Source organism: Podarcis vaucheri (assembly GCF_965113315.1).
Source record: "Podarcis vaucheri genome assembly, chromosome: 10".
In the NCBI taxonomy this organism is placed as follows: Eukaryota; Metazoa; Chordata; class Lepidosauria; order Squamata; family Lacertidae; genus Podarcis; species Podarcis vaucheri.
This window is the reverse complement of record NC_138748.1, coordinates 42101676-42120170: the sequence shown is the minus strand read 5'-3', so window position 1 is coordinate 42120170 and position 18495 is coordinate 42101676. Positions and strand designations below refer to the sequence as shown.

Here is an 18495-nt window from a genome sequence, read left to right as displayed (position 1 = left end):
GAACTTCTTCCTTTTGAATTCGCACTACTCTCTTCTCATACTTTCTCAAACTAGTTTATATTTTTCTATTAACTTGGTTTGAACACACTTGTGCTATTTCCATCTTGCGACTATACACATGTTGAAGCCTAGGGACTTCTGAAAACAGCTTGGCCTATAATATATTTATTATTATTATTTATTTATCTAACAAATTGATAGACTACTTAAAAAGTCGTTGAGGTGGTGCAGAAGACAAAAACAGAATAAAACACAAGACCTAAAAATAGTAAAACAATTTCTATAAACTCAAAAAACAAAAAACCGTATTTACAAATTATAAAAATAGTAAAACAATCTATGCAGGTAATACAATTGGTATTCCATAAATAACTGGGTTACACCCCAGGGAAAACTGCCTTAAATGAAAATATATTCAGTCAAGTATCTAAACATACCAGTAATGGCGCTGGGTGCCTAGGTATATATCAAATCATTTGAAAGGCCTGGAAAATATGTTCATAAAGTTGATTGAATAAGGATGCAATCCTATATATACTTTCCTGGGAATACTCCTCATTGAACTTAATGGAACTTACTTATGCGTAGACATGAATAGGGTTGCATTATAAATTAATCTAAACTGAAAATTAAAGATCTTAAAAACAGATCAGTTGAATCTGCCCTGGACCTGAATAGATCAGCTCCTGTAGCTGTAAATCTGAAGTCTGGTTCACACAAACAAGTGGCACAAGGTTTTTCTCTTCCTCACACCCTGCCTCTCCCTGTTCTGCCTGCCATCCTCTCCTTTTTACTACCTTAATTACTGTTTGCATAGTGCTTTGAAAATGTGAAGTGCTGTATAAATGCTAACATTTCTTTCTTTCTGGCTCTTCTCTTTGCATTTGCCTCTTTGTATTCCCTTCCCTTTGTGAATGTGCAGGTCTAAATTATTTATAAGCTTATAGAGTAATTACGGAAATGATTTAATTACTCAGTTAACACAGTTCTTTGCATCACAGGCTCAACCTGGGTGGCAATCTGCTTGCTGCAGAGTGTCATTGCAGAAGGGATTAAGTGGAGGAAAAGGGGGGAATGTGGGGAAGGGAGAAAGGAACAACTGATACCCCACCTCACCTGCGCTAATTTATCAGAAATGGCTTTTCTAATATGAAGGAGTGTCTTACAGTGATTATGTTGACGACACTGGAATGATTAATCAGATATTTATGGCAGCTTAGGTTCCTATAGACAGCGGCCATTCTTTTGATTTCAGAGGTTGGAGAAGAGTGGCTGTTGTAGAGTCACTCTCTATAAGATAACCATTACTCACCAAAAAGGGTTTGAAGGTAAGGGGGAGAATTTATCTGCCATTACATTGGCACCTCTAGTTTCCCTTTTGTTTGACAGTAAATCAGAGACGCAGCATGGGGGGGGGGAGCAGGGCTGTGGCCCCAGGTGCACAGGCAGGCACATTGGTCTAGTGGGCAGGTGGATGGAGGGCAGCAGGCAAGGAGCCTGTTGGAGGTGCGCTCTGTTCAGGCCGTCTTAAGCATATCTGGCGCCGTGGTGCAAAGATCCCTCCTGCGCCCCCGTGGCAACTCCAAAACAAGGGAGGGGGCGGTGGAAAATGTCCTCTGCGTCCCCCACTGCCCCGATCCCTGACGTGGTGGTGGCAATCAAGCAGGAAAACGTGCTGGCAGACATGCTCTCCGGTGTCGGGGCACCTGAGAAGGCAGCCTGGGAATGCTGCGCACCACCTTTCGCCAGGAAGCAGGACAACGATCAGGAGCAGGGCCGTCTTTAGCAGATGCAGAGGCTTGGGAGAGAAGCAGCTTCCCTCCTAAGCCTCTGTGGGGATCGCTCTCCTCCTATGGAGGCTTGGGAAGGAAGCTGCACACCTGCCAGCCAGCCATATAGTTGGTGGGGCACAGCTGGCGGGCGTGCAGGTAAAGGGGAGGCTGCCGGCAAAGTCGTATAGCTCCCCCACTCGCTAGGGCGCCCCTGAGAGGCCGGCGCCCTGGCGCAACGAACCACTAACACCAGTGGGGAAGACGGCTCTGGCTCTGTTCACCCTCCGTGCATGCCCTCCTGGTGCGCATCCCCACCCCAGCTGCCCCGTTCACCAAGAGGGTGCAACACTTGCCTGCTCTTGGCTCTGGCAACCCACACTACGCTGCTGCAATAAAGGGCTTCTTTGGTGGGAAGGATTTGCCTTTTGGAGAGTGCATACTCCAGTAGCCTGGAAATGCATTCCTTTATCTGGATATTGCTGGCATCTGTCTGTCCTGAGATACAATGGAAGAGTGCACCATTGGGGGTGAAGTCAAACCATTGAAGAGTTACAGCACCACAGAGACCAATATGGGAGATGTTTTGTTGCAGCTAGGGCAGATGAAGGCATCCAGTTGTACTGTTGTACTGCTGCAGATACACCATGGCATTTCTTCTCTCTGGATATAAGCAAGCATAATACACACACACACACACACACACACACACACACACACACACACACACACATATATATATATGTCTAGTTTTGTATTGTTCCCCAAGATGCGACTGGAACTTAACATTATAACCCTTTTGCTAGCCTTTGCTGTTTCTCAGAATGATTATGACCAAATCAGAGTTGACACTCTACAGATGATGTAGTCCAAATTCCTGCCCCAAGACAGGATGCTGTGTTTCTAAATATCCCTAAGTAGTGTCTATCCAAGGACAAAGATCTCACCACTTCACAAGATAGCTGGTTGCATTTTATCTAAATCTATTGCTCTGCTGTTTTCTGACATGGGACAAGCCCCCTACTTCCTGTTGCTACCATGACAGTTTTCATTCCAAATGAACCAAATAATGGGCAGAGAAGGGTACTGCAGCTCATCTGTCCAGCTACACCAGGTGAACTGAGGAACCAGTGGATGCCTTATCTTATATAAACAACTAACTCAGATTTCGTCCTCAGTCTAATTTGTCAAAGAGTAGCCATATGGACGTATGTGCCTATATATTGCTCCTCCTATACTTCATTCATTCATTTAGAATTTTGCCATTTGTCCAACCTTGGTAACATGCCTGCCTCTGGCCTCTGATCTGTGTTTGTTGTTCCAGATCTGACCTTATTACACACCCAATTCTGGCCTCTCAGTTGTTCTGGATCCTGACTTCAGCCTGACATAGATAAAATACTAGCTTCTCACCCTTCCAACTACTGCCTGCAGGCCTTATCCTATAGGATCCTGCCATGTTTAAAAACTTGTTTTTATATCATTGTTATTGTTATTAACGTTTCTATAACATTTTTGTAGGACTAATCATATTCAAACTGCCATACAATAGAGGGACAAAAGCAACAGAATTTAAACACTACAAACATAGACACACAATGAATTATCCCACATTAAACATAAAAGCTGCAGTATTCATGTAAAACAACTGAAAATAGCGGAGTACTAAATATTCAAAATGGTGATTTTCATAGTCCATCTAAAAAGCTTCTCAGTTTCATTATGTCAGTACCTGCTTTTCTAAATGTTTGTTTTCCTGTTGTTTCTCTTCCAATTTTAAATGTTGCTTAACACTTTTTGTTAGTATCAATATCCTGCACTATACAAGGTCTGTATAAAAAATGCAGAAGTGGAGATAACAGTGATTATATTTGTCTAGAGACGATAGTATGGAACGTGGTTTCTAACAGACCTTTGAGCCATCCTTTCCTTAGGTGAACTTAAAGGAATTGCAAGTTAGCATGATTTTACTGAAGAATTTTGTCTCTAAGCAATTTCATGAGAACATGTCATAGGTTATTTTGTCATTCTTTCCTGGACACAGGTTATTTTATAGGGTTTTTTCTGCTCTCAATACAGTACTTTGTCAGTTTAATGCAGTTTAAGCAGTTGGATCTCTGTGTGCATGTTGTTCTGTCTCAGCAACAATGAGGTGGCAAAGTGTCTATCTTAGGTGCTGTCCTAACAACCTGTGTGTGTGTGTGTGTGTGTGTGTGTGTGAGAGAGAGAGAGAGAGAGAGAGGACTAATTGTTTTTCACGTACAGTATGTCCACATTTAATAATTCTTGATCAGTGAAGCTGTTATGAACCCATATTGTGTCCACTGGCTCCTATTCCCAAACTTGAAGAATGTCTACCTATTGCAATCTGCTCTAGAGCCCATTGCTATTCTACTGTTAAAGGAACCAAGTGCTGTACTGGTTAGTCAGTTTTGCCTATAAGGTTTCAGAGTTTGGGGCTTTGTCATTCTGTGTCTTCTGTATGGACCATGGGGTTTAAGGGAGGGGTAGGGAATCTGCATGGCTAATTGTCAGGGATGTAATCCAAGAACACCTGGAGCACCACAGACTCCCCATACCTGGCTAAAGGAAAGAAATGACTCTAGGGATAGCACTGGCTTGTCATCTGCTATATGTGACTACTGCCTTCACAGTACTGTGTGAGGAAGGGTCTTTTTTTCTTACCTGTAGATTGCTGTTGTTCTTTGAGATGTGCAGTGGATGTAGCTTTCCTGGAATAGTTTCTGAACGATAAATCTCAATTCTGAGATCTAGGTCAATTAGATAACTTCAAACCTCAAGGATGGCTTTCTATTGTTAATTCCTTTAACATTTTCTTTGTTCCTGGTTATTTCTAAAATAATGTACAATACATTTTTTACTGGTTGAGCAGCGGTGATGTTTGGGCTTAGTCTGGGAACTTTGGTATCTGCTCACCTTAGTATCTTAGCAACATGATGGTGCCTCAGAGATGCCACAGCACTCTCCCAGTGCTTCGTTGAAGAATGGAAATTTATTTCTCTTTCCCTGCCAAGAGGAGGCAGTAGTCTTACTTGTAGCTGGGTAAAGTACTAAATTGCAAACTAAAGAGGAAGAAATGATTATAGGGTAAGACAGAGGACGGAAACTGAGATGGTGGTATTGTCCCTGGCTTACCACCCAAAATGATTTCTGTTTTGATGATTGATATTAATAAGGAAATGAACCACATTCAGTATTGAAGAGGAAAAGTGTAGGAAGCTTTGAGACAGAAGCCATACTTGTTTGTATACCACTAAACACAACTTTGGATACATTGGCTAGTGAGCAACAACAGACTGAATTTCCTAACTATTTGTATCTTTGTGGACAATCATGTTCTGTGGTATCTCTTCCAATCTGATATATAGTAAATTGCAGTTCTGGCTAGAAGCTTCCAACTGTAGGGAAAAATCATCAAGAAATTAAGATTGCAGCAAGTACAGTAGAATAGGTGTGAGGATCTGAGACCATTTGGGAACAGTGCTAATGTATTGTAGCCATTTTCTATCTTCTCTCTGCCCCCCAAATTCGTATGACAACAGTATATTTGCCTGCATCCATGTCTGTTTGCCCGGATGTATGTCTGCAATGCTCAGAGGGTGGGAAGAAGCTGTTGCAATGTGTCTTATGCTACCAAAATGCCAGAAGCAAGCTGGCGGCTCCCTCTGTGCAGCAGCTATAAAATATAGACACGCTCTTGAATAATACATTGGCATTTTATTAACTAGCAGTAGCATGAGCTTTAGTTAGTTATTCTCTCTTTTCTGTTCCTCTAGTTCATGCTAGCGGGAGAGATATATCTTAAATTATTGCTAATAACCAATGTTGAAGGGGCCATATGCAGCAAAGGGCAAGGCTGTGAAGATGTTGTTCAGCTGCATTTCTCAGGCAGCACCACTAATCACTGTCATCTTGGATATGCAGTTTCTGTAATTTGAAAAATACACTGAGTGCAGAAGGATGGTTTTTCTAAAATTAAAAGTAACTTCTGAAACAAATCTACTCAAGATAGTTCAATGAGTAGATCTCATCCTTCCGTCTGTAACTAAACATGTGCACAATAGGATACTCTATTGTTTTCCTAGAACATGTTGTTCCTTCAGTTCTTAACATGGCAAGCATTTTCATCATTTCAGGATAGCAACTATACGTAGGATTATGTTCAGTCTTTTCTTCAAACTTCCTTGTTTTATTTTTGTTCACAATAAACCCATGCATTGCAATGCTGATTCTTATATCCAGAGCTCTATACTGTATTATTATTATTATTATTATTATTATTATTATTATTATTATTATTATTAATTCTTTGCCAGGACAATTTAAGATCTGAGACTTCTACAAATGATTCACATTAAATTTACAGAGATTTGCTTGCTTTAATCTCTCCCTCTCTTTTCTTGTTGCCTCTTTTACTTCTTCCCATGACTGATTCTCTTTCCATTGTTGCCTATCTAAAAATTCCTTAAAATATAATCTTTTATCTTGTTTCCCCCCAATACTCCCCCCGATTTATCATTATAAAATAAAAAAATTAAAAGGTTTATCAGCTTGAAGTGCTTTATAAATTACCCATTTGTACATCCTTAGCTCCCTTTCTGTTCCCTTGCCCTCTTGTACCTTTCTCATTTTTGTCCGCAAGCCTCTGAGCAGGGATGTGAAGTGCTCAGTTCTGTGAAGTGCTCAGTTTATTTTAAGCTTTATGCTGCTGCTGCTTCTACTACTACTACTACAGTATTCATATGTTGCAAAGAATAGAGTAGCCTCAAGGACAAAATTGCTTCAAAATCTAAAACAACAACAACCACCTGTAATGCATTAGGTCAACCAACACCCATATCTTTCCTTAAGATATTCTGAATGCCCACATACATCAACTTGTATTGGAATTCTCAAAAAGAGCAAACTGTTTTCTGATATCATGTTATATATTTTTAAAGCTGCTTTCTAATAACACAAGTTTATTATAGAGATACACACTTCACATTTCAAAAATATACTCACATCATAAAAGTTTCGTTTTCTTAAAACTTTAGTTTTTGAGTAGAGCCTAATATATGTACTAACCGCCATTAATGTCTATTTTATACTCTTTTAAGGTAGTTGAATGTGTAAGATTTCAGGGCATTGAGGGATAAAGAGTCCGGTGGCACTAGGAGCAGTTGGTGTGATGGCTAAGCTACCATCTTCACACAGCATTGCTGCAGTTCACCTGGATAGGGAGGTCTGTGCAGGCACAAGGGCAGAGCCAATTTCCTCCTTCTGCTGGTGCTCTTGCACAGCTCCACCTACCCTGTCATGATACGCTGCAGTGGATGCTGGTGTTGGGTAGGTGGTCCTGCCCCATCACACCAGGTAGTCCTGACTAAAGGAGCAAATTCAAAAGGAAATGAATCACATAGAAAAACTGAAGGTTTATAATCAAGACGAATCTAGAGAGTAGGTCAGTTCAGTAGTTGTACAATTATGGACATGCATATGCAAGGTCAGATGAGCATATGTTTGGATATAAAAAAGTATGAACAAGAAATATATTCATTTGTCATTTCACTGAAGAAATCACCTGTAAGTTAGCAGGAAAAGAACTATTTATAGTTATTGATACCAGTAGTGGATTTTTTTGCAAATTTGGATGAATGACAGAAGTTCTAGGTTCTGTACATTCAGTGCAACTTTTGACAGATATAAGGTTTATAAGATTACTGAGTTTTACTGGATGTAAATCCATGAAATTGTTTCCAGGCACTTAAAGAGTAGCTAACAAAAGCAGCTGAATGGAACTGAATCTGTGAACCATTTCCCTGCAAGATTAGGTGCTGTATTGTTGTGGCAGAAAGGCTCACCTATTGCACAGGCAAAAAACAACAACAAATAATCTGTCCTCAAATAGGAAAATAAATATTGGTAACCATGTTGGGCCATACATAATTCCATTTATTCATCTCTGTAAAATCAGTGATGGAGGAAACAAACCATAATCCACAGGAGCCAATTTTTTTTAAAATGTTTGCATTATATACTCCAAGGAATCCAAGGATGGTTACAAACATGAAATAAATATCAAGTACAGGCAGACAGGTAACAGTTGCTGGTGCTCTATCAAGGGCATAGGTGAGCAAATGAAACTGTTTGTAGCACAAGTGCTTGTGTGAGTCCAGGAAAGGTTTTGGTCACTGAGATACCTGTGGCTGCTTCATTGTTGTTGTTGGCACCCGTCTATCACAGGAGACAGTAGAAGAGTGCACCTACAGCCATTGCCTTAGCTGCCTTGCCAATACACTTGTCCAGCTCAGTGTTCATGGAATGGTTGTTGGTTATGGTGGAACCCAGCTAGACATTTTGGTTCGTCTACCACCTCAAGCAGGTGGACCAGGGCTGACACATAGAGTGCTGGAATAAGGTGTACCAGATACAATTTTTGTGATTGTGTGTCTGTCTCTCTCACACACAAAATCAATGTGCACACATAGAGGGAGATGTAGTAGGAAGCAGATAGTTCTGCATGTAGGGAAGTAATAATGCAAGAAGAGGAGCAGGGAAGCGAAACCTAGGAAAGCAGCCATTTTAGGATCAGCTGTAGTGTTTTACTGTGTTAAGTAAAGTTTTATTTGTTCCACACTTCAGTCTCCCCTGGCATCATTTAATAAAGCTTGCAGCAGCAAGTCTTGCAGTCGCAGCCCCAGGGAGGTTCAGAGTGAAAGTTGGTGAGGGGGATAGAGGAAGCATCATGGGGCAGAGAAAGTAAGAGTAATGTTTAGTGTCATTCATGGGCTAAAGCAAACAGAGTTTTTAAGGCAATATTTGAATAATTAATTAATGACCAGAGGGACGAATCTTGCTCTCAGAGCAATAAAATATGCATTGTGTGAGTTTTAGCGAACAGTCCTTCCTCCCCTCCTCTCTCCCTTTCCCTTGCTCCCACTTGGACCAGATGATTGATTTCAGCACCCACTCTGCTTGCTTCTAGCACTGACACAGTTGTCTGTTGTGTCACTGAAATAATTTCTGATGCTGGAGATCGGTGACATTCTGTTCACTGTTGGAGTACTATAAACAGCTCTAGCTACCTCATCTCAAAACAAATACAGTAGGAAACTGGAAAAAGGTTCAGAAAAAGAAACTGTAATAACCATGGGTATGTAAGACTTCCATACAGGGAGAGGATGCCTTAGAAGAAGAAGAAGAAGAGTTTAGATTTGATATCCCGCCTTTCACTCCCTTTAAGGAGTCTCAAAGCGGCTACCATTCTCCTTTCCCTTCCTCCCCCACAACAAACACTCTGTGAGGTGAGTGGGGCTGAGAGACTTCAAAGAAGTGTGACTGGCCCAAGGTCACCCAGCAGCTGCATGTGGAGGAGCGGAGACGTGAACCCGGTTCCCCAGATTACGAGACTACCACTCTTAACCACTACACCACACTGGCTCTCAGTGTGACAGAAAACAGAAAACAGGCAGGAAAGAGGAAATAAAATAAAAGCATTTCTGTGTGGTTTTGAATAACAATGACAGTAGAAGAGCTGCTTATTCTGGTTAATATAAGAACCAGAGAGATCCTACTGAAATTAATGCACATCAGATCTAAAACAAGAAAGGGGGTGGTTTCGTTCTGTGCACAGCTCACCAATGGAACAATGATTGAGCTAATAGCCAGTAATATAATCAGATTTAAAATGGGCTAGAGATATTTGTGAAAATCAGGACTATTAGTAGGAGCCAGCTAAAATACTCAGAGCTGACATCTGTATGGTTCTATGCAGACAGGATCCATCAGAAGCTCAAAGTGAAAAATGAAGTATCCTATTAGTGTAGTTCTGAAGGACTAACTCACTGTTGGAGAAGACACATTGCATGTAGATGGTCCCAGTTTCAAGCCCAGACCTCTTTAGTTAAAAGAATTGCAGTACAGTGGTACCTCAGGTTACATACGCTTCAGGTTACAGACCCTGCTAACCCAGAAATAGTACCTCGGGTTAAGAACTTTGCTTCAGGATGAGAACAGAAATCGTGCTCCGGCAGTGCGGCAGCAGCAGCAGGCCCCATTAGCTAAAGTGGTACTTCAGGTTAAGAACAGTTTCAGGTTAAGAACGGACCTCCAGAATGAATTAAGTACTTAACCCGAGGTACCACTTTAGCTAATGGGGCCTCCCGCTGCCGCCGCACGATTTCTGTTCTCATCCTGAAGCAAAGTTCTTAACCCGAGGTACTATTTCTGGGTTAGCAGAGCCTGTAACCTGAAGCATCTGTAACCCAAGGTACCACTGTAGAATAGTTGGGACATTCTGTTAGATTTTGGAAAGTCCTAGGTACAGTACTTGGCTAAAGGAACCTAATATTTGCTCAATGGCCCCATTTAGACATAACCCAAAACTATAGCTTGTTTCAAAATCAAACCAGAGGCTCTTGCATCCCCTTGTGCCTTTTGTCTTCTTCCACATGATAGTGGAGGATATTAGAATCTTCTGCATCTAATTCACAGGAAATCACCATCACGATTTCTTTCCAAATGCAAACTGTAGCTTGGTCACAAATCAGGAGCCCACATCATGTTTCAATTATAGTTTTAGGGCAAATTATAATTTGGGCAAAATGGCAATCTATGGTTTACCTTAAGTATAAGCAGAAGCTTCTAATCTTTTCCCTCTCAACTGCTCTCTATCCTCCAAGCTATAATGCAGGAGGATATTGCACTGCAAGTCCCATGAGACCCAGTCAGCATGTCCAATGGTGAAATGTGATGGGAGTTGAATCTAACAATCTTCTTCTTCTTTGGCGATCACTCGTAGCCGAGTAAGATTGTCTTCCATAAGCACGGTTTTAACAATGAGTCCGTATACCTTAATCTAACAATATCTGGAGGTCCACAGGTTCTCCATCTGTGGTTTGAAGAGTTATCTAAATGTGACCAGTATAAGACATTTCCTTTATGTTTTCTTGCCTGTTTGCATTTTGTACAGATCCTTTTTAGAGGCAAGTCTCTGACTGTTGTTATCATTGAGATAGGTGGTATTTATATTTTTGAATCCAGTTCTATAACTTACACATCCACTGTATTATTTCTACTGATTCTTTACATGGTTATTGGCAATGTTTTGCTGATCAGTGATGAATGTTGCTGGTTCTCAATATCTGTCCACTCTATGGTCTCCTTGAATTCACTTGCTGAGAATTGTGTAAGAGAAACTGGGTGTTTACTTCTTCTAACACTTCATTCAGTCCTCTTTGATTTCAGCGTACTGCCCAGGGACAGACAAGCCAGAATAGCTTGCCCTTTGAGTGATAGAAAATGTGTGTAACATGGATTCCTGGACATAAACATTTCCCATGATAAAATGGACTAGAAAATCTGCAAGAAAGAAACCAGTTGGTACTATAATCTTTCACTGCATAATCCCATTTCCCCCCTCTTCTAGAAGTTCAACCATTTAACACCACAAATAGCCAGTTCTTTATGCTGTGGGGTGATTCAGAGTTGCCATGGCAATGAGGCTGTCGTTCCAAATTAGGACATGTTCCTGCTGCTTTTTTCTACATGAGCTTTCCTCTTGTCTTATCCCTCTCCTTTACTATTTTCTTTTTTTAAAAAAATGATGCTATAGCTGAGAATGTTACCATTTTTCCCTCTCACCCCTTGAAAAGGACAATATTTTATGAGTCTGCATTAATTCCCATGAATCTTGTGCCAAAACAGGCAGCTGTGCCAAATTTCACACTATGTAATTTAAATTTACTTGTCCTGTATTGAACTTGTGGAAGTGATGAACCAGCCCCCTTGTGATCAGAGCACTGCAAGAACCAGGGGCTTATTTAGAAAAAAAAAGGAGAATTCAGAACTGCAACCTGGACCGTTTATTTTCTGTGAGACCAAAGGTATTCTTTTTCACATAGTATCTGGTAAATAGATCAGTGGACTAGGGGTAGTTGGCGACTCCCAAAAATTGGAATGCTAAATGTTCCATCCACCCTTCCCATCCTTCTGGTCCACACAACTAAAGTTTGTTTTGCTTGCTCTAGAGCAGCTCTGCCAGTGGAAGACAGATATTGTTTTCTGCACAATAGCTGAGTGAAAAACAGAGGGGTGCTCCTGCCCTCCTGCCCTGTGTAAACACCCTCAGGCCTTGGGCTGGTCACTATTGGAAACAGATTGCCAGACAAGGAGATAAATGGAGAGAAATGGCATGCCAAGACCACAAATTGAGTACACAGAACTTCACTGAACCACTCCTCTGATTCTGCATTTGCTGATGTACCCCATACATAGTACTGAAGGCTAACTAGTGAAGTTGAGAGAGGCCACAGAATAACAAAATAAAGAGGTAGGATCTGAGTACAAATAACCAAACTCCAATAATTTCCCCATTAGTTAACTTACTTGAAATTATTTTCCCACCTAGATTCCCACAAATCAATTCTCTTTCAATTAATTTACCACTAAAATATTATTTCCCCATCCCAGCCAAAGTAGGACCCCCTTTCGTCACACTCAAGCCTGCCAGAGCGCTTGTTCCCAATCCTCTATTCTCTAATCTCCATTTTTCAAAGGGTAGGACTTAGAAAACAATGACAAGTAAGTTGGGAGAGAAAACCTCTTGATAATAGTTACTTGTTACTTTTTTTATATTTGCCATAAAACAAACTTGCACATCCCTTCTCAGCCTAGGCTGATGATGGCTCAAAAAAAGAAAAGGAAAAGGAAAAAAGCAAGCTTTATGGCAAAATTTTAAAATTAAGGACTTGCAACGCCTGGCCTCCAATGAGACTGCACTGTTGATGGGTGGGAAGGCTTGCCTTAACTTTTCCCTCCGCAGCTGCAGCCCCACCGACATTGCTTCTCCTCTATTATTGTTAGCCTTAGGGACAAAATCCAATTGTAGCTTGCATGGGGTTATTTTTGCCCAGGATTGCAGCTGAGAAGAGCAAAGTCACCCCTCTCTGTTCACTGCAGACTTGATGGAAGCCAGACCTACTCCATGCCTAGTATTAAATAAGAAAACCCTTAAGATGTGGTTGCTAATAACATGTTTAGCATCACATGCCATTTGGTTCTTAAGGATGTAGATGTTGAGCTGCCAAATGGGCACTACTGTTTTGTCTATGAGTTGTTTCTGGCATGGTCTAGCATCTGGTTGTCATAGTCAAAACCCCCTAGGTTGCACCCATGGCTGGTTCTCATGGACAATGCTTGTTCGGTTCTTGGCTTAAGCCCAGTGTCTGCTCTTCATCCTTCAAGTGGATTCATAAGCCTCAAATCAGATTTGAACTGGTTCTGATGCAGCACATTCATGTAAAAATAAGCATATGGATGTATTATGTACAGAACTTGAGTATTCAGATTGCAGAATTGTGGCAGGTGGAATGGAATCGTTGTATACTTAGGAGTTGATTTTTGTGTGAATGCCAAATCCTAAAGTGATGTTGGCCTTTCTTTTGTCAGAAGCCATGGCTGACATAATCCTTGTTCTGACATCATCAGTGCCTTTTGCTAATGTTTCCTTCCTGATGGCATGCCAGGGCTGCTCATGCAGCTGCAGTGGAATAATATCTTACACACTCCCACCTTCAGGGAGGGAAAAGCACATTGCTTAGAGCAGGGTTCACTCAGCAAGATGTGGAAGAGAGCAGCTGCGTCACTGAAGAAACTTTAGCATTGGCCCTGAAGAATGTCAGGAAAACAAATGCGGCACAAATCCTTTCCTGACCCCCCCCCCTTGCACTGAAGCATGTGATGAACAGGGAAAGAAAGGGACTGAATGGGATGATAAAGACAAAATCCGAGACCTCTGGCTGCAGGAGAAGTGGAAGTTCTTCTTACGGGGTTTATCCAACTCAAGTGCTCCTACTGCTGCTTGCAGTGATGAGCTAATCTCCATAGATTTGGTGAGCCAGTTCCAAAAGTTTAGATGCTTAGTCAGACCTTTCTGATTTGAAGACAGGTTGGAAAACAGCCAGGAACAGACTTTTCTTACAAGATTTCCAGTGCTTCATCATTAAAGCTGTGCTTGAAGTACACTGAAAATAGCTTTTCCTTGCAGTACGTTGCTACCTTGACTTTCTGTCCCAGCTGGCATGCAGGGACAACCACAATAATGAAGTGGCCTGGGATTCAGGAGTGACTTTCTGGTCGTTTCTCATTTTAGTTTAATTTCTTCCTGTCATTCCAGAGATGTTTTCATTCTGTCCTTGCTGTTTTGTGTTGTGGTCCTGTGCGTTCTCTGGAATTTGCAAGCTGGTAAACTACAGGGCTGAACATGAATGGAAGAAGTAGTAGCAAGTGGGAAATGTGAGCTTAAAAACACCTGTAAGTGAGAGACGGGAGTATAAGAGTTGGAGAGGAAAAGAAGCAAATAGAAAAACTGGTACAGCAGGGAAATTTGTGGATAGCACTGTTTCCAAGAAATTGCAGGGGATTATTTAGCATTTAAGTGGCAATCCTAAAATGGTTTGGGGACTTGAAAAAAACAACAACCTTGGCAACACAGACTAAGGGCTTATTGATAGAATTTGAAGAACAACAATATTTACATAGCACCATCCTTAAGTGTTTGAAGTGCTTTATCTGCATTATCTTAGTAATCAATACAGCGGTGTAATATATGCCAGCACTATCATCATCCTCATATTATAGACGGAAGATTGGGCTGGAGAGATAGTGGCTTGCTACTATCACTGAGTGGATTTATGACTGAGCTGAGATTTGAACAAGAGACCTCCTGAGGCACTTCCAGACCTGTCAGTAGTTTTGGGTGGGATTCAATCCCATACCAGCTAATTAGGTTGTGTAGTTAAAGTTGGTTTGACACTCTTGTGCAACATACAGTGGTACCGTGGGTTAAGTACTTAATTCATTCCAGAGGTCCGTTCTTAATCTGAAACTGTTCTTAACCTGAAGCACCACTTTAGCTAATGGGGCCTCCCGCTGCCACCGCGCCGCTGGAGCACGATTTCTGTTCTCACCCTGAAGCGAAGTTCTTAACCTGAAGCACTATTTCTGGGTTAGTGGAGTCTGTAACCTGAAGCGTATGTAACTTGAAGCGTATGTAACCTGAGGTACCACTGTATCCATTTATTCCCCGCCCCAATTATTGTTTTTGTGATAAGGAAAGTGATGGGAAAATGCCCTGGAAAGTGTGGGGGCAAACAAATCAGAATGAATGTTCAATAAATAGGTCATATGGGAGAGACCCTGGTTCACAACTATGCTTTTTTACTTTCCTTTCCTGTTATGCAATCTCTTTCATCGTAGTCACAGTGCCTGCACGTGGCAATGTTACATGTGAATTAGGCAGGCACATTCCCCACCCCATCCCTGAGCAAACTGTGAACAGAACCTGACAGAAACTGATGAGCATGTTCATTAATCCATCTGAGGAATGTTGTAGTCCCCGTGTAACATTTCCAAATGGAGGCGCTCATCCAATTGCTTTTAAAAGTCATTCTGTGAGCACAGAACATTATGTTGGAAGTGGCTCAAAGTTAATCCCAAGCCATCTTTTTCATCAGGCTGATGATGATGTAACAGTTTCCTTCATGGGAATGTTTTATTAGGGGTTTTTTGTGTGTGGAGGAGCACTTAAATTAGAACTGAAAATATACGTGGATTTTTTTTTTAAAAAGATAAAATCTTGTCTTCTTGCCTTTCAAGTCTTTTGAATATAAGTCTCTAGGCAGGCATTTCTCTTTTTATTCTGTTTGTACAATGCATCATCAGTATTCCATTGTCTCCTGCTCACGTATCTCTCCTAAATAATTTGCTGGGATTTGGAAATCTCATTTAACATTTTCCATGTACATGCAGAGTCCACAGGAGGAAGCTAAAAGCACTCTGGTACTGTTGACTTGAGTGTGCCTACAGAACATGAGTGTCTGTGTCCTACGATGGTAAAGCTGCCCTACAGACCCAGGCTACTATTCTACTGCTGTCTATTCTGACTGGTGGCAGCTGCCAGCGAGCTATTCCCCATGCCAGTGACATGAATGCATTTGATCAATGTTCACCTGGATTTCCTGAATCTGCAGGATTTGGGAGCCATTTGTGACCTTGGAAACAGCTGTTGGATATGAGATTTAAATCCTGAACTTTCAGGAATGTACTCAAGTGTACTTGATTACATTCCCGACACCGGAGCAAAGTATGGATTGTTTTGTTCATACATGCCCATTTCCCTATCACTCTGTAATGTATTATATTTCCTCCTATATAGTACAAGCCATTCCCTTCCACCAATTTAATACAAACAAATGATGAAAGCCTTCTGGAAAACATACTAAAGATTAGGAATAGCATCATCCTGAGTCTTGCTCAGATGCCTGCAACTAGTGCACTTTGTTTGGAAGTAAGAACTGAGGGCTGGATAAGCAAAAGCATTAAAAGCAATGTGCTTTTCTCCAGGAATGGACAAAATTCAAATAAACATTTGTAAAGGCGCATCTCTCAAGAAGACTGGAAAAGTAAATAAAATGATTCGAAGAGCAGATCCATTCAAACAGGTCAGCGTTCTTGTAATCCTTGCTGAATATTAAAATCCTGACTACATTGCTTTCCTGGACATTTCCATCAGCATTAGTAGACGGCCCTTTATAATGACCGTGCATCAGTTGATAGATGCTATAGGATCTTCACAAGGTATTAGTGTAATTTTGAGTCATGGCCAGAGAACCTTAGCAGTCTGGAGGAAAGACAGTCAATATTTGAAGGACGTACAATTCTGGTTAAAAGGACGTAGAAAGCTGCTTTATACTGAATCAGATTATTGTTCCATCTAGCTCATTACTGTCTATGCTAGCAGTGGCTCCCTAGGATTTCAGACTAGAGTCTCCCCAAGCCCTACCTGGAGATGCAGGGAACTAAATGTGTGACTTTTGGCACCCAAACTAAGTGCTCTATCGCTGAACCATGGCCCTCTCACTTCCCCCCACATTTTAAACAAATCACAGAGGAGACTCTGTAAACAGGTAGATCAACTACAGTGTCTTATACAGGATTAAAGTTTCAATTTTTATTTGCTAGTCATTTTATATAAAAAAATGAAGGTTGTGTTTAGTGGATTTCAAGGTCCAAACTAGATGTAACGGGGCTACGTCTGTTCACAAATCTGCCCTCTTATTGTATAAAGTGGAGATGGGATGGGGACTGAATTTTTACACCATATGTGTGGAGGAATGCATGGAATTTTGGGAGGGAAATTAGACTCCATCCACTACTATACATATAAATGGGCACACACGTGAATAAACAGTCCTGGATGCCCCAGTCATGTCATTAGTTTCCAGCACCGTAAAATGCAAACTGTTGCTTGATTCTGATTAGATGCTGACTTCCTGCAGGTTCTGGAGTTTAACAGAGAGATGTCAATTTCAGGATCAAAAGTCCACATGGGTGGGGGAAAAGATGTGTTTTTAAAAGGCAAAGAAAAGTGAAGTTGACATATTTCAAGGAGAAAAATGTAAAGAAGCAAATGGGAAATCAGTTAAGCTATTTGCATAAGCTTATTCTATTAGAAATCAAGGACGGAAGTTGGTTGGATATGTTCATTGGTATGTATGAGTGGATTTAACTTGCATACCTACATAGGGAGTTGCCAGTCATTGTATTTCTAGTGCACAGGCAGTGGTTATGTGTTATTAGCTTCAGCTCATGTTGATGCCTGGCATGAACATATCAAAGTTCCAGGGCTCGACTCCACAACCAATTTCAAAGTGGTAGGGTGCAAACTCCTGTGAGAACAGTTTGGTCTGGTTCCCAGGAACTCTTCCAGTGCTTGTGGTTTAGTACTAAAGCACTGACCCAAATATGAGAACCTGCTGTCTGATTACACCCTGACAGTGCATTGATTAATATTAATTGTTTTCTGTTGCCCCATGTTCTACTAAAGATGTGTTTTTTCCTTTACTGCTTTCTGGCCAGACAGTCACTTATTCTGGGGACCCTAAAGCTAACATTTTGGAGATTATGAAATTTACACTTAACTAATATTTATGAAATTATGTATGCATCAGTACTCCCATACTAGGCTTGTTAATTAAAATGCATGAAATGGCTCCTACAACTACAATACTGACACAAATATATTTATAGTAAGTCAGAAAATCAGTAATTAAGTTCCCATTAATCCCTTGCAATATTTGGTTATGAGTTTTGTGGGGGTGGGCTCTATGCCTGAGACCTGTTCTGATTCCTGGATCAAGCACAGATTCAATTCTTGGAATAGCCAGGCTAGCTTCCTAGTGAGGTAATGGCCCTCTAAATATGGGCCTATAAGGTAACAAAGGAAGTGGCTCTGTGCCATATGGAAAATAGGTGGGTCCCCTTCAGTCAACTTGCTGGTAGCTAGAAAGACAAAGAGCAGAGTTGAGAGTTGGATGTGTGAGCTACAAACGAGAAGTAGAAGGCTGAAATCTGTGAGACAGAGCCATGCCTGATTTCTGCTGGAATCCAAGGCTGTGGCTATGGGAGAAGCAAGACTCTCTTGGGATGCTAATGCTGTGAGCCTCTCCATCTTAGGCTCAGGATTTTTATATGTGTAAATAAACCATATATCCTAAAGACACCATAGTCTCTGCTGTCCCTCATTTGGAGGAAACTGAATCCTGGGATAAGAACCAGGAACCCCTAGAATTCTGCAGTGCTCAGAGATTGGGGTGGAATGCAACACTGGTGTCAAAAGTGGGATTCATGTTTTCTAGAGGAGGACCTGTGAGCAAGGTGTGCC

At 41.2% G+C, this 18495-nt stretch overlaps 1 protein-coding gene and 1 long non-coding RNA gene across 10 annotated transcripts in view; one reads left to right on the top strand and one right to left on the bottom strand.

Moving 5' to 3' along the window:
* GRIN2B (glutamate ionotropic receptor NMDA type subunit 2B) overlaps window positions 1-18495 on the top strand; it is a 285857-nt gene that overhangs the window by 99406 nt on the left and 167956 nt on the right. The window lies entirely within an intron of this gene.
* LOC309541855 overlaps window positions 1-18495 on the bottom strand; it is a 55533-nt gene that overhangs the window by 33543 nt on the left and 3495 nt on the right. For both annotated transcript variants that reach the window (XR_014223972.1, XR_014223973.1), the window contains exon 2: window positions 4707-4796. This is a non-coding gene — a long non-coding RNA (uncharacterized lncRNA). The remainder of the gene's footprint in view (window positions 1-4706; window positions 4797-18495) is intronic.